We start from the raw sequence: 25,859 nt of genomic DNA, 5'->3' as shown, positions 1-25,859 counted from the left end.
CATGTTGCAACAAATGTGGGATCTTAGTCCATTTTGATAACCACCGTGGAGTAGTTGTGTTTATTCTGGGGAAAAAATGTTAATTATGGGGCAATAAATGGGCTCAACAGGCGTTTTTACTGTGGCCACACCACTGTGGAGGAGTAGCGTTGGTGTGCTGTCTCTCAAATTAGTAGCATATTTCAGATAAAGAAAGGAAGTCGCCTTAACTTGAAACTGCTGTGTCATTTCTTCTTCCTTAACTGAAATTCCAACCAGGGTTCAGGAAATGCCCTCATGAGCTTACTTCTCTTTTCCTCAACTGAGTGGATTCCAACCAGCCCAAACCATTCATTACTTGAGATCAGAGCTTTTCCTTTGGTTGTCTCTTTGGTGCATGGAGCGTATGTTATGGGAAAAGGGACTATAATTTGGTGCTGTCTGTCAAGGTGATTACACTGAAAGAACCCAATCATTGCTGGTAGGTAACTAATCTGGCAGGTTAATTTTCTGTACTTTAAACAAACTAGGAAGGCAAGTTTAATCAATATCTGTTTTACTTTGGTAGGCATAGCTTGCTTATAATTATGATTTTGTCTTGTGGGATAACTAGATATCAAGATGTTAGAGTAGTCAAGCTGTGATTTGCTATAATTTTGATGAAATAAAGCTGACACTCTATTAATGTCTTATTCTATTCAAGATGTAGAAATCGCTGTTTTAGTTCATGATAACCCAAGAAATTTCTTTTTCCAAGTTTAATATTCTCAGATATTTACTAAATTGGAACATGATTCAACATTTTATTGCCTTCCATGTTATTTTATGAGTAAATGTTAATGTCTATTTACATTCCAGGAATGTCTATTTTATTAGCTTTTAAAGGTAAGAAAATATAAATTCTGTTCAGAGCAGAAATAATACCAGGCAGTATATTAATCTCATGTTCTTTTCCAGAGTTAAAACATTCTTCATTTTAATGCAAAATGATGTCCTAATCAGTATTTCTAGGAGATTTCAGCATCCTAAGAAAATAACATTTTAAGTAGCAATTTTTAGCTTTATCAAGTTTAAATTTAATAATTTACTTGTAATAATTTATATTTAAAGTCAGAATGTAGTGACTATTTGCATTTGTACATACATGAAATTGTACATACATGTGTTAGATGCATATACATAAACATATAATTGCCCATATTAATTATTATTCCATACTTCCAACGTTATCTCAGAGTGCTTCATTGAGAGTAGACATGTGAAGAATAATAATAAGCCTGAGCTAATATTTAATTCATTTTTAGTGGCTTGTTAGTAACTTATTTACTAGAAACTTCATTTCTGGTTTATACTTTAAAGTAGTGTTGGTGATTTTTCCCATTCAGAGACTGTGTCAACAAAGAAAATTGAAGCAGGAGTTCGTTATAAACATTATTCAGACAATTCTCCTTAGTGTGTTTTAGGTGAATCCAAATGCCATTATATATTTTCAACTGGCTTTTGAATCAATATTATATCTTTTATCTTTTATTGTAATCTATCTTAAATAGACTGATTTTAGGCTTTGAAGCTTAAGGGTTCCAAAAAACCAAACCAAACAAAAAAAATCCTAGTTATGAAATATACAAAATAAAAATGATGTTTTATTTTTTAAGTTATCATAGTGATATAAGGAAGGGTTAAAGTTACATTCATAAGGTAGTGGGTACATTGCTTCTTGAACATTGTTACCCCTTTCTTTTATTGGTTTTAGTGATTTTTTTAATTTTAATTTTATTTATTTTTACTGATTTCCAATCAGTAAAATTGTGCAGTGTATCAATTCAATTTGCTGAGGTTAAACTTAGAGTTGATATCAAATGTAAAACATGTTTCTTAAAAGTCAACTTTAGGGCTGGGAGTTTGGTCTAGTGGTAGAGTGCTTGCCTAGCATGCACGAAGACTCGGGTTCGATTCCTCGGTACCACATACATAGAAAAAAGCCAGAAGTGGTGCTGAGGCTCAAGTGGTAGAGCTCTAGCCTTGAGAAAGTCCAAAGACAGTGCTCGGACACTGAGCTTAGGCCCAGGACTGGCAAAAAAAAAAAAAAAATAATAAGTCAACTTTAATGAATGAAACACGAAAGTTTAAGTTCTAGGTAGCCAAGATAATTATGAAATATTCACACATATTACCTTTTCTAGCATCAGTAAACTTTCTAGAACTTTTTTTTGGTCATCATTCACACAGTAGAAGAAGAATATAACTTTCAAAATCATAGTTTGGTGAGTCAGAAACAAAAAATAAGACAAAGTAGAAACTGAAAGTAACAAAATGTTTTTGTTTCGAATAGAATCATGATAAACGCTGAAAAAATAACAATTATTGTATATCTGTGCCATTGAATATGAGATAATTTTTTCTAATAAGCACATTCAACCATATAAAATATTCTCAGTGTTCTTAATTTTTTTTTTTTTTTTTTTTTTGGCCAGTCCTGGGCTTAAACTCAGGGCCTGAGCTCTGTCCTTGGATTTTTCTCAAGGGTAGAGCTCTACCACTTGAGCCTCAGCACCACTTCCGGCTTTTTCTAAGTATTTGGTACAAAGGAATCGAACCCGGGTCTTCGTGCATGCTAGGCAAGCACTCTACCACTAGGCCAAACTCCTGGCACCAGTGTTCTTAATTTTTAAAACATTTATTTTTAGTAGCACTGAGGTTTGAACTCAGGGCTTTCAACTTGTGCTTCACCTCCAGCCTTTTTGTTTTGGGTCTGCTTTACCACTTAGAGCCACTCTTCCACTTTAGATTTTCCTGGTGATTAATTGGAAATAAGAGTCTCAGGGACTGGTTTCCATCAGTGATCATCAGATCTTAGACTTCTGAGTAGTGGAATATAGGCATGAGCCACCAGCACCTGGCTAGCTATAAGCCTTTTATTTCTAGATCTCTCCTCTATCTGCATTAAGACAGCAAAGAGAAATTATTCAGTGTCTGGATAAGACTTTGAGTTAAAGGCATGATAGAATCTAGTTCACAGAGATCAAAGTCTATCTATGACTTTGAATAAGTGTCTGTGTATATATGTGTGCTTTAATTTGAATCCATACCTAGAGTAGAGAGTGAGGGTCTGGAGCAGAGTCTGAAGATTAAGGGTGAGGAATCTGAAGTTTCCTAGAGCTCGTTTTTGTACCGGAAGAATAGCTCTGAATTTATTCCTGATTGCTCAAACTTGTATTCACATAGAAGTTCTGCAGTTGAAAAATCTAGCTCACAGAAAAACACTTCTGTCCTTGCTAAGAGGCCTCAATTCCTCATTTCGTAGCAAGCAACAAATGAGCTATTGTCTTATATCTGACATCGTTTTCCTCCCCCCAGGCAAGTTTATCTGTTATCAAACTAGTCTTCCAGAACTCTGCCTTAAGACAGCTTTGATAGTAAAAGGAAGTATGGAATGAAACAATACTTTGCATTATTTGGGAAATACCTTTTCTTCAAAAGACATTTCACTTTTCCAAGTTTTCCCAAAAGAATTGTCAGTTCATTTGCATTGGTTTGCATTTGAAACACCAGTTGCAAAATCAGTTGGAATGTGTGTCCTCATGAGAAGTATAGCAAAGCTCCTACAGTTACTTTAGTTGTATACATGTAAAATAAAACAAATCACAATAAAAACAGAAAAATAGCAAGCAGTGTTATTACACAATATGCTGAGACAGAAATAATTTATAGGATAAATAGATGAGTTAACCATTATTGTTTGAGTAGCTTCAGTGCATATCAAATTCATATTTTCTGAAGTTTTCTCCTCACTCCTTCCCACCCTTATCTTTCTCTTCTCTCCTCTTCCATACCTGCCCCCCCTCCCTTTTTAATTACTATTCTATCTCCTCAACAATTAAGACCACAGTTTAAGCTTTCTTGGTTTATCATCTCATTTGCATCTGTCAATATCCTGGAAGCAAATGCTGACTTCACTGTTGTTCAGAAGAGACAAGTGAAGATTTTGAAAGATAGGTAACTTTCCCAAAAGGTCCCTGAGCAAAGTGATGGAGCAGGGATTGGGAGCAGGGATTGGGATCTAGGTCCAAACAGGACCTAGACAGAAATAAAATTGCATAATCTTTGCTGGTACACTTAACATTAAACTTTATCTTTGTTGTTCTCTTTCATTTCCCATCTTTAAAGAGAAAAGGAGAAGCAGCTGAAGGGGGAAAGATAGAAATTCAAAATCTTGATTCTGCTTTAAAAAAATATATATGTATATATTTCCTAGGGTGATGCAAGGAAGCCTTTGACTTTACTCTATTTGCAAAAGGAGCAGATGCAGAGGTAACAAGGGACCAGAAGAGAGGGCTCTATTTCATGAAAGTAAGGGGCAAAGTGAAGAGACTCATTAATGTCAGAGCCGTAGATGGATAACCAGTGACAAATATCAAGTAGATTTGCTTCAGTTTGGGCTGAGAAAGGTCATTGATTATTTTTGGTTAAACTGGTTCACAGAGGCCAGGTCCCCACTAAAAAAAGGAATTAATTGCTTCCATTTCCCACTAATTGCCTCAACATTTCCCTTTGCTTTGTCATTGGAGATTTGGTCAGAGAGGCAAAAAGTCAAAAGTCAGAGTTTGATGGAATCTACATAAAAAGGGAATCTGAGGAGACCAAATTATGGCATTTGGTGTAATAATGATAATGATATTTAGCATTTTTCCCTGGGAGTGCTGTAGATTTTTAGAGCCCTTTTCAATCTTTAATCAGACCATAGGGCACATTTAAAAGAGTTCACTGTTTTTATTTCCATCTAGAGGATAAGGCATCACAGAGAGATGAACTGACCCAGGGCAGGTCTCCTGAGATGTTAATCCTGTATGTTAGATTACACCTTCCAACGTGGAGTGTTAGCTGGAAGCCTTGACTCTTCCCAGTGGAACCACTCATGCTCATTCCTTCAGCGTCTTTAGGGTTTGTTTTTTTTACTATCAGATTCTAACTGGGAAAAAAATATCACCCAAACAAAACAATATGAAATCATTTGCTTTCACAAAAAGTTTTTCTTTTTTTTTTGGCTTTTTATTTACTTATCCATATATCTTTAGTGTAATTAATAGAAGGGTTACATTATATTCACCAGATAGAAGGTGCATTACTTCACAAACACTGATACCCTTTCTCATGTCTTGGTCCCCATTTCTCTCCCTCTATCCCCGCCCCTCATCTTGTTTTCCTTCCCTTCCCTATCCGATTTCAAATAACCAAATACACATATATGCAATATATCAGATAACAAAGTGAAGCAGAACTGAGGAAATGGAAAAAAGTGTTTTTTTTCAGCTCCTAATTGATGGCTTGAACTGTCTTCACAAAACAAGACACTCTATGGTGTGTTTGCTAAATTAAGCAATTTTGGTGATACTATATCACTCCAAGCTCTTAGAAATATGCGATTTCTTTCAATTACTGTATAATTGTTTGAGAACCCCAAATGACAATTTTAAAAGGGAATGAGAGGATTCAGGATATGATAGACCAGTGATGAACGACTGACTCCTATGTTTTCCTCAAAATGTCTTCCTTCAGAGTGCCAGGGACGAATATTTTTATCTCAAGAAGTTCCAATCTAGCAATGCCAACCACTTATTACTTAATGATTAGAATGAGCTGAAATGCAAATTACGGCTAACTATGTTCCATTGTGAATAATTAGAAACACCATGCATTAGAACAAATGTAACTTTCAAAGTCAGATTGGGTACGTTTCAAAATCAACCACAGATCAATCAATTATTTGATCCCAGACAGTTTAGATAGTTTGACTGTAATTCAACTTCTCCATCTGTAAACCTGATTTGCCTCCTTTGATTTTATGTTTATTAAAGTTTTATATTTCACGAAGCACTTCATTTGAACATGGTCATGCTGCACTTGAGACTAGTCTCTCTTCACCTGATCCATGTAAGCCTTCCTTTCTACTTCCACATGAGGGCATTGCCCATATTAGGTCATTTACTAATGAGTACAACCTTGGGAATGGTGCAGAATTCTTGCATCCATTGCACAATTAATGGCGCTTGCATATTGGTAGAGAGGTATCTGGCACAGGGATTGGCAGTATGGAGCTAAGGTTGATATCTAGAGGATTGATTTTCAAAATTCACAGTCTTAACTTCACACCAACACTGACATTTGCACAACTTAAAAAGTTATGCTACTATGCCTTGTATCCTCAATTTTGTGAAAGGGACTTTTGAAGCCTATCTCCCTTCTGCCAAAATGGCAACTTATACTAAAAATAACAAACCACTGTGAATAGTGGCATCAATGTCACCAAACCTCCATTGGGTTCTTTCCCATCTTCTTTTTTTTTTAAATCTAATTTCAGAATGAGTGAAGAGCCTATTTTCTTGGCTCAGCTAGGCAGATTGTGTTCCTATGTAGTTTGGAACTACTGTCCCCAAGTCCTGGCTTCCTTTCCATCATTCTTAGACAGGGCCATAGCCTCCCCCCACAGTGCTGAAGCTAAGGATTAACTCTGAGAGGAGACTTAGTTGTCAAGCTAGTTGCTCATAACTTTTTGGACTTGTTTCTCTTAAATGAGGTAACTTAATAAAACTCCCTTCAAATATACAAACAGGACACCCCTGCTGAAATAGCAAGTGGTTAGACTGTATACATGGGAAACCTGGATTGACTGTTTTGATTATTTTGACTGCTTGAGTCAGTCAAAAAGTAATCACCAGTGAAGCTAACCATTCTGACAGATTTTTGGCCCACTAACTGCTTATTCAACTGCCTTGCCTGTCAGGTTGAAGTGGTCAGATTGATTGGAGACAGTGTAATAGAAAAATTTAACTTGGGAGAACGTGGGTGTCTGTAAACCAGAATCTACTTTAAATAACTTTATTTGAAATCTGTACTTATTTTCTTGGGACTGGGGAGAGAAGTTTGAAAGTGACACATGGCAGTATTTGACTTTTCTAGAGTGAGATGTCTTGCTGCTTGTTAAGAGTTGGTGATATATTTATAGGCTACAACATGATCTTATTTTCCCTGTGTGTATATAGATTTCAATAACATTGAAACTTTACCCTAACTTGGAAATCATTCTAATAAGGCCTCATATTCTTATACTGTTTTGAAGATTTGATGATAGACACATGACATCAAATGACTTTTCAAATGATGGGATACCAATTCACTAGTTAGTAACTTTTGATAAGTGCAATTGACCTTGTCATTAATATTAGTCCTTCTTTAAAAAAGAAATAAAATATGTGAGAAAGCAGAAACAAAATACCAAACAAAGCCTTTTATAATACATAGGAGAATTTGGATGAAATTATCTTAGCTGTCTATGAAACAAGTTTATATCTGACCACCATACTGCTTTTTCAGAAAGGTTTTGAAATAAACTCCAAGATTTGGATAAGACCAAAATAATGTCACACAGGAAAGATGAAAAGAATGATTTAGGAGGGATAGAAAGAATGATTTATGCTTACCTAGCAGTCTTGGATTTTATAGGGAGACTATAACTATGTTATTATCTACTGTAAACACAGCTTTATACAAGCTGGTGTATGTTTGTTGCATATCCTAGTGCATTAACATTGAGTATTTGAACTATTCAGTTATTGCTTGAAAGATTTAGTTATATGAGGGTCTTTAAGTTTCTCAAAAATTCCAACTTACCCTGTGAAATATTTTCTAAGTATTCAGCACTTACATTTTATCACAGGTATCTTTAAAAATAAATGCAATGGGAAAGGCTAGATGGAAGTGGTAGAATATCAATAATGTGTCTAAAATAATGACTTATTTCTTAAAATAGCTTAGCAGTCATATTTTCTTTGTGTTAGAGTCATTTTGTGTCTCACTTTATTTTTTAAATGTGATTAGTAGAGGGAAAAAGTTTATTTTAGCTTTGCTTTTCAATTTTATGTTTCAGTTACTTTATGAGAAAGTTTTCTCAGCAACATAGCTTTTGACCTGAGTGAAACAATATCAAATCCCATAGTTGGCAGAATGTGGTAAGAAAGCAGAGTATTTATTTAACTTGCATATATTCTTTATATTATGGTCACTCATCACACTATGATCGCCTTGATGTTTCAAACACTTTTCTTTCCATTTAAGACTATGAAAATGTATTATACAAATTTACCTCTTAGTGACTCATTCAGATGCCTGAGCAGTAGGTAGTCACATTAAAAATGTTATCTTGAGCTGGGAGTTTGGCCTAGTGGTAGAGTGCTTTGCCTAGCATGCACGAAGACCCAGGTTAGATTCCTTGATACCACATACATAGAAAAAAGCCAGAAGTGGTGCTGAGGCTCAAGTGGTAGAGCTCTAGCCTTGAGAAAGTCCAAGGACAGTGCTCAGGCTCAAGACTGGCAAAAAAAAAAAAAAAAAAAAGACGCTCAGGTCGGGGCCTGGAGTTGGCCTAGTGGTAGAGTGCTTGCCTAGCATGCATGAAGACCCGGGTTCAATTCCTCGGTCCCACATACATAGAAAAAAGCCAGAAGTGGTGCTGAGGCTCAAGTGGTAGAGCTCTAGCTTTGAGATAGTCCAAGGATAGTGATCAGGCCCTGAGCTCAATCCCAGGACTGGCAAAAAAAAATAATGTTACCTTGAAAGCAGTATGGCAGTGCCTCAAAAGGCTAAACATAAGAGCTCCCCTATGACCCAGCAATTCCACTACTTGGCATTTACCCAACCATCCAGAATCTATGGCATACTAAATCCACTAGCACAACAATGTTCATTGCAGCATTAATCACCATAGCAAAGATATGGAACCAACCTAGATGTCCCTCAGTTGATGAGTGGGTCAACAAGTTGTGGTATTTGTACACAATGGAATTCTATGCTGCTGTCAGAAAAAACGACATCGACCCATTTGTTAGGAAATGGAAAGACTTAGAAAAAACCATATTAAGTGAAGTAAGCCAGACTCAAAGGAACTTAGACTCAGTGGTTTCCCTCATTTGTCATAATCAGTAGAAACCTTGGGCTCTACTAGCAGAGATCTGCAATAGAGCAAAACCTTGATACATAAGGCCATATAGTATGAAGCTAATTGAAAGGACCTCCAGGATATGAAACAAAAGCCATATAACGAATGATTGTTGTCCTTAATGTACTATGTTATCTCTCATCTCCTTTGCTGTCCCTTGGTTATCTCATATTGTTACAGTATCTCACTTTGTTATCTGATATATTGAATTTATTTGTATTTGGTTATTTGAAATTTGATAGGGAAGGGGGGAAAACCAAGATGAGGGGGGGGCAGTGGGGGGGGAGGGTAAAGAGTACCAAGACATGTGAAAGGGTATCAATGTATGTGAATTAATGCACCTTCTAGATGGCAAATATCATGTAACCCTTTTATTAATTACCATAAAAAACTTTGTTTTAATGATTGCTAGTAGCTGAGAGCAACAATTCAGAGGGAGAAACCAGTTTGAATTTGAATTTGTGCTTTGTTCCAGAGCTCCTTACACTATTCTCTCACTCTAATGTCTAAAGTATGTAGAACATAGAAAATGGGGCTATCCTTCTTCTTGGCTTGATGTGAGGATTTTGAGACTGGTTAGATGGAGCTTCCAAGCAAGGTGCCTGACTCAAAGCAAGCTTTGTATATCTAACAATTAGTGCTATTATCATTAAGTTGTTAACTTAATTTTTAACAAAAGCAATTCATTCCATTTTAAGCACTTACACAGTTAGTCATGGAGATTTACAGGCCTGTTGGTGAAAGGAGTCATCCAAAATGGAGATGGTATCAAACTAATGAGCAAGGAGTAACTTGTACAAAAAAAAACTTTTATCAAGGATTAATTTAACTTTAAGAATAAATATAGGCTATCAATTCACTCTGCTTAACTTGGCAGTCCACCTGGGGTACAATTGCCAGGTAAAAACATACAATTTTACAACTGGGTGGTCTCAAGTTAAGAAAAAAAACAAACACAACAAAAAACCATTTCACAGAAAGAAAAGGTATAATATGAAAACAGCCCAAGAAATACACTAATGATCCAAAAATATATGAGGAAGGGAGAACATATAGTTTCAATTTAGCTTAAGAAACCCAGAGAAGACTGGTCTACATAGGAAAATGTGCATTCTGGAAAGTCAGGTGTAAAGTCTTTAGGGATATTATGACTTGAATCTCCCTTTATTCCTGAATACAAATGACATCTTGCAGTATTTATACTTCATGGCTCAGACACCTACCTCATTTGGCTTAATTCTTTACTTGCTCTAGCCTTTACTTTGAAAAACTGGGATATAGGTTAGGAAGAAAAATAACCACACATAACATATCTCTTTCTGTAGCTACTTTAGAACTGGGTTTTTATGAGAAAATTCCTAAAGAGTATTTAAATACACATCTGTGGTTTTGTTGAATTAAGTCCCCCAATTAATATTTAGAAAATATCCACTATTTGGGTTAATGGCTTTGTTGGAGGTAGTATTATAGAGGGATAGCCGAACAAAGTCTATGTCTCAAAAGCAGTGTTAAATCAATCTCAGGATAGAAAAGAATAAAAAGGGGAGCCTAAAACTACAAGTACAGACTGTCTACGATCCCTGTCCTTCTGGATTGACACTTCCTTCAGCGCCTTCACCATTGTAAATGCTCTCTGCCATTTGCCACACCTGCATGATATTATCTTCTGATACCGAACAAATCACCCAAAGTTCATTGGGATTCCAGGAGAAATCAAGTATCTTGACAGTCTTCCTACCATGAAAAAGTGACAATTCTGGCTGGCCATCTGCTGCATCTTCCAGGGATTGTTTTTCAATTTTACTTAAATCCCATTCAGTCTGCACTCAGTACCACTAGAAGCCAGAATAATCTCATTGTGAGGGGACCATTGAACCTGGAATCCTTTATCCTTATGTGATTCAAAGTAATGCAACTTAAGTTTCAGATTTCTCAGGTCCCACAAGGCAACAGTCTTGTCAGCTGATCCTGTGGCAAGAATAAACTCACTATAAGGGTTGGAAAATAAGCATTTCACTTCAGAAGTGTGAGCATCAACTGAATGGCTTGGCATTGAAATATTGTTTGAATGAGTATCCCAAATCGTAACTTTCTGATCATCAGCAACCGACCTACAGACTCATGAGGCAGAAGCCAGGAAACATCTTGTTACTGCTGTATGCCCACTGAATATGGTCTTCATATCAACCACTTATGTCCCGTCCGGCGGGACGTCAACTAGGGCCAAGAACCTAGAGGGAGGAATGAAAGGGACAGGAGACACGAAGAAGGCAGCAAGACAAGCGTTCTGATCAAGCTGCGAATTTTATTTTTCACACAGGGGCTTATATGCCTCTTCAGGAGAGGCAAGAGGGGGTTGGGGTACTGCTCAGGGTAGGAGGTCAGGTGGTAGGATGTTTACATATCAATACAAGCAGGCAAGGGCTGCTTAGTGACCTTAGGGCAAGGAACTATGCAGGCACATTCTTATGCTAAGAATTCAGGGAAGGGGAGAATGTCTCCGACACACTTATCCTTCCTTTGCAACTGCACTGACATCCCATAAGCATGATCATTCCATAAGCATGATCATCCATAAGTATGATCATCTGAAACACTAAGTGAATGCCCATGGAGATGTGGGTTCCAAGAAAGCCCATAGCCTTCCTTCTGATGTAGTCACAAACAAGACCATCACTGGATGGATGCCACATCACTTGGTTGCAGTGATGCAAGGATTCTGAGGCAGGTAATGGGCCCTGTTTACTTCTCCTTCATGGTTGATCTTAACGTCTATTTCAATTTTCCCACTAATAGACTGTAAACCTCCAAATTCTCCTTTCTCACTGTCATAATGTGATGCATGATGGGCGAGACGTATGCTGGCCATCACAAAGTGGTTTTGTTCATCCGACGTGTGTGTCCCCAGGACAAGGTGATGAATACTGAAATCTTTCCCTTCAGGTTTGGTCACATCAGGAAATCACTGCGTGGTGAGGCTGGGCTACTCCAGGTCATGCGTCATCACCAAATAGCACAGAGAGGAAGTGTTCTTTGTCAGTATTTTGTTCTCCTCATTGATCACAGGCTCTTCCACTGCCTCTTCAAAGGCTGCTTCCTTGTCGGCTATGGCGGCAGGCTAGCGGGAGTAAATCCCCGAATCGTATGTTACAGGAGGGGCAGGGAGGCTGCTCTAATTTTTAACTTTGAACAGGACATCAGGATAGCTTTGTTTGATTTTTAACTCCACATGCTAACTTAAGCTCTCAATGCCTGAAGTAGTTAATCAAAAAATGAAATAAATGAGGGAACAAAATAATGAGATCAAGGAAAGGACCATAAAAGGGATTACAAAGATCAATGAGTAAGAAAATGCTCTGTAAGTAGCAAAATACTGTAGAGATATATTGTTCATTTTATTTGTTTCTTTGAATTTATTGTCATCCATTTGCTTTTCCTAGAACCTTCTGACGATGTATTTATAAATTTTGTTTCAAACTAACCTAGTTACAGTGCTAAAGAACTTTCACATAATTGTGTCACTGACAGAGAAAATTATTAAATGTTGGAAACATTCAGAAGCCAAACTATTTGTGCAACATGTTGCACAATTTCTGTTCAGTCTGAAGGTAACTTGTCAGGTTTACAATTAAGAAAATGACCCCTATTTTGTTCTTGTAAATCCTCTTTTAAATAATAAATAAAAGACTAATACTATGATCTTAGCTACTTAGGAGGCTGAGATCTGAGGATCTTGGTTCAAAGCCAGCCTGGGAAAGAAAAGCCCATGAGACTTTTATTTCTAATTAACCACCGGAAAACTGGAAGTGTTGTTGTTACTCAAAGTGGTAGAGTGGTAGAGCGATAGCTTTGAGGGGGCCAGGGGTGGACAAAAGCTCAGGGACAGAATCCAGGCCCTGAGTTCAAGCCCCAAGACTGAACAAATAAGGAAAGATGAACACTATTTCCTATTGAAACTTTTGGTGATGATTTCCCATTAAGTAAAGGAGGCATGATAAATCAATCAGCTAGCATGACTAATAAATGTTTTATGATTTTTTTCCCCTGACCAAAGTAAATGATCTATGCTAACAAGCATGAGGACTTGTTGCAATGTTGGATGGCTTCCTTAAATGAGTGAGCAATTAAAAGGTGACATGAAACTGACAAAAAGAAATCCATGAAGAAAGACTGAGGAACAACATGGTACTAAGGCTTAGGAATTTTCAGAGAATATTATAAGTTGTACACAACTTGCAAGCTTTCAGCTATCTCACTTTCTGTTTATTTGCTTTGATCTGATAGCCTTCTTTTTCATTGGCTACTCCACTTTGTCTCACTGACTTCTTTCTGACTTCCACAGCTCACCTTTAGTCTTTGTCCTTAAGATTCAGTTCTCACAGAATCATGAGATTTGTCCTATAGCTCCTTTATTGTATTTAATCATATATGTGTGTATACATGAAAAATGTGGCATATATGTGTGTATGTATGTGTGTGTATACTAGAGAAAATACAACTTTGTGATTTTTGTTCTGTTAGCATAAATATCAAATTTATACCCCTAGACAGGGCCTTACTGGCAAAGAAAGTAAGTAGAAGAGAAGGTGTCTGGTGCTGAATCTAGCACCTGCATTTCATTTTTCAAATCACTGCATCCTTCACATAGAGCTTTCGTACTGAAATACAATGTAGGAATCATTAGCATGTAACTGGCATTTCAAATCATGAGAACAGATGAGCTTCTCATTCGGACCTGTGGAGACTGGGACTAAGAAGGTGCTTTATCTTCACCCTGAGGTATTCTCACTCACAATCCACAAAGCCCCTCCAGTTCCTGCAGGCGGACTTCCTTCTCCATATGTTCTTGAAAAGTATTCTCCAGAGAATTTCCACTGACCCATTTATTTCCCAGTCTATGGTAGTATCTTCTGTTCTTTCTCTTCTTTCATCTCTTTGTTAAGCACTTTTCCCCCCTTGAAACTGTCCTACATTGGTTTTGTGATGCTGCACTGTCCTCATTTTACTGGTACATATTATTATTATTTTTAGCCTCTTTCAGTTTCTCCCATGCTTAGATGCTGATCATCCTCATAGTTCTTCACTCGACCTACGCTTCTTCTAGTTTTAATTCATAATGCTGCATAACTTTCTCTAAGATCCTGATTTAGTGGCCTGTCTAAACTGGTCACCGAGTCCATGCCTTTACCTCCACTCATTCCACTGTGTACTGGCTCTCCCTCTGGGATGGTTCATAAGTGCAGTTTCATTGATGCAATAAATCAGTAAGGAATCAATCCCTTCTCTTTCAAAATTTTTGCTTCTAATTTTATTCCTTGTTTTGGGAAATCCACCTTTTCCACCACCTCCTATTTCATACCATAACACTGTGTATGAAACTTCCTTCCTCTTTACTATATAAATCAATTACAGATCATAATATTTTCTTCTATTACCTCCTTTCTATTATAGGTAATATTTGCCTATTTTTCAAATCTAAATACTATTGCTTTAGCTAGGGTTGTTTATATCTCTTCCAGAAAATAATTCTATTTATCCTTGTCTGTAACAGAATCTTACAATTACTCAGTTTCTATGCCGTTGCCTGAGGAATACTTCTGAATGTTCATCGGTCAGATTAATATCCTACTAAAGGCCTTATTATGGCTTTAAGAACAAAACATAGAGTAATAAATTTGCTTGCTTATGAGTGGTCTTCTGCCTAATTTTACACGTATAATTCTTTGTATTCACAATTTGTTAGATCAAACTGAAAAGGAGAAAGGAAATACTTGCCTTTGCAACTTCTTTGGAACATTTTACTCACACTGAAAGATTAAGATACAGCTTATGGGGAAGTGAACTTTGCTAGTATTTTCCTCAAGTAACTTCAGCTATGATTGAGAAATCCCTTGTTACCGGCATTTCTATGCATCTCTTAGAAGACCTCAGCAAAATTCAAAATGCTACAAGAAGGAGAAACCTAAACAGAATTAAATCCTGTATTAGTTTCTTTTCTATTGCTGTCATAACCAAATTACTAAAAACTTTATTTTAAAGCCAGGAGTAAAATTTCTCATCTATAGTTCTATAGTTCTAATACACTGAAATGGGTTGCTCTGATCTGGAATCAAAGTACTGCCTGAGCTTAGTCTTTATCTGGAGTCTAGAATGTTATCTGCTCCTATCTTTTCCAGTTCAAAGTTCCATATCATACTGACACCTGCTTTCATTAGCAACTCTGTCTCATTCTGCCCTGTTTTCCTCCTATGGGACTCTTGAGATTATATTGGATCTACCCAGATAACCCATAATGACAGCTCCATCTTTAGATCCTTAATTAAAATACCAACAACTCCTTCATCTAATGTAAAGAGATACAAAGGTTCTAAGACAAAGACATTAAATTACCTATGCAGTCACTACAAACAATTGGAAAAGATTTTTTTAAGAGATTACAAATGATATATTTCCAAATATAGTTTTTGTGTTTTCCTTTTAGTTTTTCAGTTACAAAAATTTTTACTCCCATTAAAAAAATCGTTTGTGTCCTTAAATATGGAAAAGAAATCCTAAGTCCTTATCTCTGAAATTATAGTAAATGGGTTTTTGTATATTTAAAACCTATGACAGTTACTTTTTAATGTTTTTCAAATGTAATTTAAACAAAAGAAAGTTCTTACAGAGAGTATATCTATTCATTGTAGATTTGTTTTTACCAACTTCTCATATGCATTTGTTCATTTCTCATATTTATTCCCAAGATAATGTAGTCTAAGGAGACTGAAGTGTAATGATCATGTTATTTGCTTAAAATAAGCCAGGCTGAAACTAAAATTATTTTTATGCTTCCTCATTTCCCTCCCTTTCACTTGCCCTTTGTGTCTTATAGAACGGGGTGACAACAGCAAAGCATAAAAAAACCCTAATATTTTTCCTGGACAGGGTACTGGATCCAAAACCAGTGTTATGATATAGTTTTAGAAACCAAATTAGATAAAATCAACTTAAGTTACAATGTTTTAGTGGCAGATTTTAATTACAGCATACTTGCCTTTGTATGAAAAGAAAACAGATCTTATAGCATGTGGCATTAAGACAGATAATGTGAAACATGTAATAAACAAAAACCTAATCATGAATGAAATAAATTTCACAATATGGAGAAAGCAAGTCCAATAGCTTTTCTATAGGAGAGAAAAAGCATAAGTTAACTCATATTTGTATGTATCTGTAAGTCACACTTTTTTATACTAATAACGGATGTTTGTGTTCAGTTATATTATCTTAGAGAACAAGTAACAAAGCTTGCAGTTGACAAAATTCCTACTCTCAACCAGAAGATGAGAAATTGAGTCCATATTTTGCTTGTATGTTTATGACAAAGCCTAATAACCTGCCTATGTGTCAGTTTTTTATCTTTGAAGAAAGGGCAAGGAGAATGCTTACTTAAGTTGCTTGAATACTTTGATTCAGTTTCTGAATAGGACTACTACTATTTTGCATTCTGGAGCTTTCATCTATTCCATGATGTCCTGAATTAATGTTTCAAGAATTTTTATAGCCATAAAAAATTTAAAGTGGAAGTACATTTCTTTGATTCTAAAGAATTGTTCTACAGTTACAAGGGGAAGATAAAACTATGACAACTGTGTCACAAAGGTCTTTCTTATTTGAAAGTACTAAGGAATTTGATGAATGTAGATATTGTAATGACAGTTACACTTAAAATATAGAAAGGCAAAATCAATTATGTTTAGTAGTTAAGTAAAACAAAGACAAGATCCGTTTTACTCTTTGCTCAGAAATACTAGTGAGTTTTACAAAAATTGAGTGATAGAAATGTGTTTCTGAAATGAAGTCATTTTCTGCAGTTTGTCAATCAAAATGAATAATCTCGAAGTCTCATTTTCAATTAGATTATTTTAATATTTAACTACCTAAAATGCCCCAATCATACTCTGTAGAAAATGGTTAGACTAGAATACTGCAGTTCTAATGATGACATGTTATTATGATAGAAATGACTTTATTAATTGATGATCATATATCAACCCATAAAGTAAGTAGATAAAAGATAATAAAAGTTTTCAAGTCAAAGAAGATATAAAACCATTTGAATTGTTTAGGATGTTTTTCAAGGATAAATCTTTGGAATATTTTTTTATTCTTGTAAGTATATGTAATTTTCTTTATTACATATCCATTAAAAGATCTGTCACTGAATTGGTATTATCTCAAATCTAAATATTAGGATATAAGAAAAATGATAACTATAGTGCAGAAACTATAGTTGCAGAAAGATATCAGAAACTGAAAATGTAATAAAGTTTGAGTATTTATCACAGTTCCCATTTTTGTGGCTTTTGGTCTATTGTGGAACATGCAGACTTAAAAATTGCACTGGTAACTTCCTAAGATATTTGAAAGTTGATGTTTTACCAAAGTTAGTCTTGTTTTTCTTTTCTTCTTTGTACTGCAAATGGAATCAAAATGGCAATATACAATATCTTTGTATTAACTTTCAAGTTAGACTGTATGCTATAAAGCATAATCTAAACCTATTTGTTAATTTAAGAAACAAAATGTCTTTTAGCTTTAGAAGTCTTTTAAAAAAACTTTGGTGTTTAAGGTTTAACACAATCAGACAAAATATTTGAACTGAAACATTACAACACTTTCTAAGTCCAGCTTAAGTAATTGACTTGTGTACTTCCATATTATTTAATTTAAATTCTAAATGCAGCTATTGTTAATAATATTAAAATAAGACATTGTTATACATGAAAGATTTTTTATAAAGAAAATGCTTTTCCTTCATTCAATTTATTTGTCCCATTAAGAAGGACAATTTTTCCTTTCATTATGCATCCCAGAGATTTGAAGCTTGCTTTGTGATACCATATATTTGAAAAAGCAATCATTAACTCCCACTGCAATGAAGTTTATCAGAAGTATTTAATCACTTATTTTGTTTTAAGAGGCAGGGCCTTGTTTTACAGACTCTCCCGGAACTCCTGAGTTTGAGTAATTCTACTTCAACCTCCTTGGTGCTTAGACTTCAGGTCTGGGACTCAAATTTTCACTGTACAAGAGTATTAAAATGTACTTGTGTAGATTCTTTAAGTTTTGTGGTACAATGAGGTTTTTGGTATGAGGTTAAGATAATATAGATGAAGCATAGTTCTCATTCCATATTTGGCTCAGAAAGTAGTGACAAATGCTATCCAATAGCCTGGGGTAGATGTTGTTCAGAAGTCTCAGCATTTCTGATCCATATAGTCTGTATGTTTGATCCCCCTTGGGATCCAAGACAGCGCTTTTTAGTCCAAAAAATTAATAGAGCTATAGAAAAGTCTGTAAGTATTTATTGTATTTGGGATAAAAATCAATGGTATTAGTTGCCTCACTTCATTTCACACGTGATTTTGTCAGCAAGTGGGATTATACTGATTTTAATATGTCTCCTGTTTTTCACGTTTTTTTTGTTTTGGAATAGATAATGGGGTAAGGACAGGTAACATGAAAGCTGTAATATAGGTGAACTAAGATAATCAGTTCACGACTACACCAAATTTACAATTTTGGAAATAGAGAAACATATTTAGTTCTTAAAGGAGTTACCTTACAGTATAATGAGTGAAAAATTCATATAGATATTTTGTGAAGTGTGTAAAGAAAATTGAATGAGTGAAGCTGAGATAAAAGAGTTTAGAATTATCATAGATTTCCCACTATATTATCAGAAGATGGGTGACTAGCATGCCCACTTCTTAAGTCTTCTCATCTTCTGATCATGTTCTTCTCCTAATCTTCCCATATTCATTTCATTAGTTGTCACCTTTTGAATATAATGGAAACTATATCTCTTATATAATTAATCTTAGAACATACAGTTAAGTTCCAGAATTCTATATTTATTTATTTCACACCTCCTCTGGACACTTTCAAAGTATCAGAACTACAATATATTTTAACCCAGATTTGTGATTCTCTGTTCTGCCATAACCTTATCATTACAATGATGATTGTCATCTATTATTACCATCCAGTTACTTAAGCCAAAGAATGTAATTCTAATTCATTTCTAAACATTTCTCCAACCTAACTCTTGAGTCTATATGACTACTTCACCCAAATCACAGGGCCCTATTTTGAGCACCTTTCTTGATGAAAACTCGTTTACCTCTCCCAAATCCATTTTGCTGACCTTCTACTGATCCTCCCCTGTGATAAAACAACAAAAAAAACATTTAAATACGGAAAACATTTCTGATGTTGTTTCTACTGGCTTTAGCCTCAGATCTTGCTATCCCCTCTCTTATGCTGTGCTCTAGTATCTCTCTTTTCAATGTATTTTTCTCATTTTCCTTCCTTCTAGGCCATTATTCTTGTACCTGATACCCTATCTTATTGACAAATTTTCTCCTACTCTTCCTCATTCAGCAGATGTAGCTTTCTCATCTTCCCCAGGGAAATCCTTATTCATCCTTGCCTTGATATTTTCCTTTCCCTACATGTGCAGTTATATTTATGTCCCTTTCTTATCACCAGAATCACAATCATTTGTGTGATTATTTAAACAAAGCTTGTCTTTCTACTTTCCATATAAGCTACATGAGCAGTAGCACAATATTTGACTTGGTGACCATTGTAACCCATTACTAAATGCCTATCATATATAGTCAAGCATGCATTTGTTAAAAAGAGCAAGTCAGTAAAATTGATACCAGAAACTCACTTTTATTAGGACATTTTGTTCATATTTTATCTAGGTCATTCTGCTTGATTTTATGAAATATTTTACTTTCATAAGACTTGTCACATTGTATTATAATTATATGTTTAAAAATTGATCTCTCCTAATAGACTGTGAACTCTTTGAAGAATGTGGTTATGTCTGTTTTGTTATCATTATAACTCCAGACCTTACTACAGTACCATAAAACCTGATGTATAGTAGCTACATAAGTTATTTATATAACTTGATTGGGGATGTTGCTGAGTGGTAAGGCATTTGCCTAGAAAATATGTAGGAAATCCTGGATTCTATTCACCACAGTCAAAAAATATATAGACTTACATAATCTTTCAAATATATGTTACATATATTTCATGACTTAAATGAGCTGAATGTTTTTCAGTTATCAGTGTGACTAGTTGACTAAATGAATATAAGATTAGATTCCTTTTTGTTAATATCTAAAAAATTCAAACACACAGATTGTACAAAATGAGGTAAGACTAAAAAAACACATTTGTTGGTAGTATTTGTTCTCATTCTTTTCCATGGTGTACAGTGATATTAAGAAACCAGTGTAAACAAAATGACTAAGCACAATCTGAATGAAGCTAAAATAGCTGTAAGAAAAGGATTAGATTCTATAGATTAAATGCACTTTCTCATCAAATGCAAGTGTTTTTACCACTGGAGTGCTATTGAATTAGGAAAACTCTGCATAATAATATCCATGTCTTTTGAAAGTATTTTAAGTGCAGACTTCTCCTTAAAGACACACCACTAGAATTATCCAAATTCAAATGATTGGAACTGAAGAAATATATTACAATCACATTTTATATCATTATCCCTTAAATAGCTTGGATTATATAATACTCAACTGAAATACGCTGACAGTTATTCAGAAATCTAAGTAAAACTTTTGATGAACTGAGTCCTACTTTAGTTCAGCAGTTATATCTCAATCAGACAAGCTCGACTGTATAATTTTAGGTTTAGTCAAGATGAGATTTATGGGTATATCATACGCACAGACCTCTGTGAGGAAAGTAAGATTTGAAGAAATGAGTTATTAATCTACTACAGAATATTAACAAATGTCATGTGGCCTTTATGAGTTGGTACCTAGGAGGTAGTATATTATAACCCCCCCAAAATAGATTTCCTTTTATATACCTCTGGTATCAAGAACATAATGAATAGTTATCTATTACTCACTTGTGAAGTCCATTTTTTTACTACATTTATTAATTTTAAGTTTAGGGTAAAATTTAGAAGATTAAGTAAGGGCTGTCACATTGTAGTGAACAAAATTGGCTATTATGCTTTCTGATATATGTGCATGTATGTGTGTGGTTTATTTACTATCACCACATTTATTTACTATCATATTAATTAAATATGTGGCTGAAAATATTTTGTTCATTTTCTTATTGATGTCTAAATAGATGTTTTTCCACTGATGATTGTGACATTACTTGTGTAATGTTTGCTGATTTGAGTCTTGAGTGTCTGAAGACCAGTACCAAGCAGCTGATTCATCTCCTCCCACCTTCTTTGCCCTCAGTTTAGATAAGTGGTCTCTGGGCGGATAGTGACATGTGGGTCACAACCTTGCTTTCTCTAGATGAATGACTGTCCCTTGGGACTGATTTTTAACAAAAAGCAAGCTCCCATTAAATGTTTGCTGAGTGAATGTTGAAGGAATTAGCTGAGAGCCCTTACCTTTCCCAGGATTTTTCTATTTTTGAAAAAGGTAACAATTTCAAAAGAGCTCTAATAAATATGTCCACTTACATGTAAATTATATTTTATATATGATGTATAGAATTATTTGAGGCATGATACAAGTAGACATAGTCATGGAACATACAATCGTATGGTTGGTGGAGTCCTTCAAAGTTTCTTGTTTTTATACAACTACACATTTTTTTCTGGTTCCCTTATAACATGTGTTTTCTTTGCTATACACGTATTACATTGTAAAACTTATTTAAGATCTGCATCATATAGAATATAAGAGAGTAAAATGAAGGAAGGAATGTACTTACTTGGAGAGTAATCATACTACTTCTGTATATTTATACAGTACATCTTTCCACGTAGGGACATAGAGAAACCCTCCAGCCTGCACTCCTTGTCGGCTTTGCACTAATCTATAGCTCTTTTGCTTACCAAGGAATTTTATGTTCAAATGAAAATACTGTAAGTCACTCAGTAGTATTTATTTGATTTTAATTACTAACTAAATCTTTTGTGAACTTTGTATCACCAGCAAAGAGTGACCTAGACTCCGGAATTGTAAGCCCATCTTTAGTGCTGCTTTAACTGTAATGATCAGACATCATCTGTGACTTCCATCCATGCATGGGCTCTCAAGAATTCCTGCATTGATCACTTTAAAAACAAAACTAGAAAAACGTAAAAGAAAATGAAATCACAGATCATGTATTTTGTAGTCCAGGAGATATTCTCTAATGTTTTCTTTAAACTGGAGATGGCTTTTTATTTCTTATTCCTGATAAAATATTCTTGTAACTTGTTGGACTTGAAGTAATTTCTGTAATTCTAGCTCTTCTTAGGTGCTTTTGTCTGCTCAGTAAGCATCTTGCCTCTGGTTCTCCTAATGGATCTAAGCATCATTGTTGTTTTTCAAGGATACTGGTAAATGTGATTCAGGACTCTGCCTGCAGTAGTACTGTAATTCAGCACCCAGAAGATGAAGACAGAATTACAGCTGCAAAGTGACAAGCACAAGGAGATACTGGGTAGAGACAGGACTTCCAGGGATGATGAGCTTTAAACTGTTGTGGCTCATGAAAGCTTAAGTGAGGATTTGCTTTCAGCAAGTATAGTTTCAATTTTGCCCTTGACACAGTTTAAAAGGCTCATACCTTGTGTAATGTAACCCTAGGGTTCCATTTTTTTTTTATGGAATGTGGTGTAATTCCTTCATGGAACAAATCGAGAGAAGTCAGTAAAGATTTTTGCAAAACTAGCTTCTGAAATGGCAGTATAGTTTTCCATTTCTGCCAACTATGAATATACATACTGCATACACTTGCCAGCATCTGACCATGTTAATGTTTTAGATTTTGGTATTCTAGGAGTAGAAATCTCTTGCTTTCATGTTCATTTCCATGATAACATAGAGTGTGGAACATCTTTGTGTGTGCGTCTTTGTCAACTGGGTATCTTTCCTGATCTGACATATGGAAGGTTTGTGGCTAATTTTTCAGTGATGTTATTTTCTTTTTATTGCTGAACTTTGCTTCCTTTTTAATATGTTGAATATTTTATTATTCTACGTGTGTTTTACAAATATTTTTGCCTGATGTGACTTTTTATTGTCTTCACAGTACCAAGAAGGAAATTTTAATTTTAAAGAAATCCAGCTTATTACATACTTTTTGTAACTAAGGAGTTGGCAACATGAATGAGGTCATCTACATATCCTCCTCTTCTATGTTATCTTCTAGAAGGTTTCATATTTTTCATATAGATCTGTGATCCATTTTGAGTTAATTTTTGTGAAGGAGCTGAAGGATGTGTATGTAACTGAGCAGTTTTGATGACAACTACTGTAAACCCATGGATAGATAGCATTATATTGATTTATAGGTAATGCAAACACCTTATGATAACAAAATGATCCCATCTTCTTCCTCTTGTTCCTTGTATCAAATTGCTTGCAGTGCGTGTGTGTGTGTGTGTGTGTGTGTGTATGTGTGTGTACACATGTATGTATATTCACTTATGTGAATGTTTTCTCAGGGTTCTGGATCCATGGTTTGATGTTTGATAATTGTTTTGAGAAATTGTAATCATTGTTTCAAACATTACTCTTTTCTTTCTTCATAATCCTCTAGTATTTTCATTATTTAAATGTTAAACTTTTTGTAGCTATTCCAGAGTATCTGAATATTCTGAGTGAAATAATCTTTTATTTCTCCTTATATTTTTTGGTTATTATTTTTACCCTTCATATTAAGGAATCATCAGACTCAGGTAGTCTATCTTCAGTTTGTCCTGTCTACCAATACATATGAAAAGAAGTCCCTTATTTTTGTGGCAGTGATTTTTGTCTCTAGCACATATTTTTTACTGTTTAATGGAATTTGTATTGTACTTCTGTTCTTTTATGTGAACGCTTCTATCAGTACCTTTGGCATAATAACTACAGTAGTTTTAATCCAGTCTGATAAGTCTAAATTTGCCTGACATACTGAATTTTGTCTCTGCATCTTCAGGTTATTCTTTGGCTATTAAATAAGCTCTTTAATTTTTTGATGACTATATATGATATACTGTGTTTAAAATTAAATATAATGGCATAAGCAAAATTTTCATAATTCATGCTGTTGTTCTTGCCTGTATTGCTGGAGTTATCATTGATAGTAATATTACTTAATAGATTTATGAACTAGAATCAGGAATCACATTATACAACTTCTCTTGAACTCTTGAGATAACAGTAGAGTAAATGCTCAAATAGTAGAAGTTAATGGATGAAGAGTGTAAAATAGAATTAGATATGATGAATGTAATAAATTCTGAAGCAGCATGCATTTTCTTCAGACAAGATATTTTGTTTGTCAGAATACTTTGTTCTTTGGCAGATAGTTTGATACTGAAAGAGCACTACACTTGTGTAACTGAAAATGTTATTTATCATGTATGTTTTGTAAATGTACACAGATTTAGAGGGATTAACTTAAAACTGTAGGATACTCTAAATAGCTACCCTTAAAAAATTACCAGCAGTAATTTAATGAAATGTTATTTTACAACTTTAAAGCTCACAGCAATATAATTAGTAATATGTGTAATCTTTATTACCGATCTTAATCTTTTTTATATGACTGAAAAATTATTTTATGGTAGTACAATTAAAATAATACTGAAAATGTCAGTGTAACAGAATTAAACTAAAGTAACTACTACAATATTGTACCCCAAACCAGCTAATTTAAATGCAAAATACTTTGTAAAGGCTATTTATCTGAGCTAATGCAAGTTAAGGGATTTAAGAAGTAGTTTGTGGAACTGAAATAAAAAGAAAAATAAGCACTGTACAGCAATCTTTGCTATTGTTTAACATGAGGGAAATATTAAGTAGGTTTATATATGGGCCACTTGAGGAAAATGTACTAGAATCTACATTGCAGCTTAGTAAATATAAAGTCAGCTGGCAGGCAGTACTGCATTCATACGCTTTTATAGGGAAAGCCTGAGATGCTGAACATTGTCCTTTTACAAATGGTGGGTTAACATTAACCATGATAGCTACACTGAAGATGCTCAGAATTTTAATGGCATGTTTTGTCAAAGGTATTCAAAATGCAGGACAGGGACAGCTGTTTACTTGCATTGCCAAAGGAATTTCTCTGAATATTTCCATCTGTCAAGTCACAATAAAAACTCCACTGTCTTATATATGTTTTTTTTTTAATGTGAGGAGGGGAAGGGGAAGCACAAAATGATTGGACTAAAGGTGAACTAATTTAGCAGTTATATTCATTAGACACCACATTGGAAATGAATTATACAATATGCTGGGTGGGGGAGAAGGGAGTCAGGAGGGGAACAACAGGGAGAGAAGGAGAGAGTGGTGACACTATTCAAAAGGAAATATGCTCATTATCTCTCTTATATAACTGTAACCCTTCTGTATATCACCTTTACAAAAACGTTTTAAAAAAAGTAAACCTCCAAGAATTTATAGTTGTAATGTAGAAGATAGGTAAGGTTAAAATAGTAGCTGTACACAATAAAATGTGTCCTAGAATAGAAATTTTGGAAAATACTGGACAACTGAAAAAGAAAAGTGACTAGGTTTGTCCCACACATAGCATATTACAGTAAATATCTAATATATAATCCTCATTTATTCATTCTTATAATATATAATATTCTTGATAAAATTTTGTATTATGCTTCACAGAACATTTATATGCAATATAATAGCACCCAAGGAAAATGTATCATATTAATATCACTCAAATTATTGATTTTGCTATTTCCTTTTTTTTTGTCAGTCCTGGGGCTTGAACTCAGCACCTGGGTACTGCCCAGGACACTTTTTGCTCAAGGCTAGTGCTTTACCACCTGAGCCACAGCACCACTTCCAGCCTTTTCTGTGTATTTGGTACTGAGGAATTGACCCTA

At 34.8% G+C, this 25,859-nt stretch overlaps 1 protein-coding gene and 1 pseudogene across 1 annotated transcript in view; one reads left to right on the top strand and one right to left on the bottom strand.

Annotated features, from left to right (window-relative positions):
* The first annotated feature begins 373 nt into the window (after positions 1-373).
* Positions 374-25,859, top strand: part of Tfec (transcription factor EC) — a 53,014-nt gene continuing 27,528 nt past the window's right edge. The window contains exon 1 of the mRNA XM_090332368.1: positions 374-460. The gene's annotated coding sequence lies outside the window, so the exon portion shown is untranslated. The remainder of the gene's footprint in view (positions 461-25,859) is intronic.
* Positions 10,458-11,990, bottom strand: LOC150063460 (histone-binding protein RBBP4-like; annotated as a pseudogene).

The sequence above is a fragment of the Megascapheus bottae genome, chromosome 5 (assembly GCF_031878675.1).
Source record: "Megascapheus bottae isolate mThoBot1 chromosome 5, mThoBot2.hap1, whole genome shotgun sequence".
NCBI classification, from domain to species: domain Eukaryota; kingdom Metazoa; phylum Chordata; class Mammalia; order Rodentia; family Geomyidae; genus Megascapheus; species Megascapheus bottae.
The sequence above is the reverse complement of the archived record's forward strand: the minus strand, read 5'-3'. Positions and strand labels throughout refer to the sequence as shown.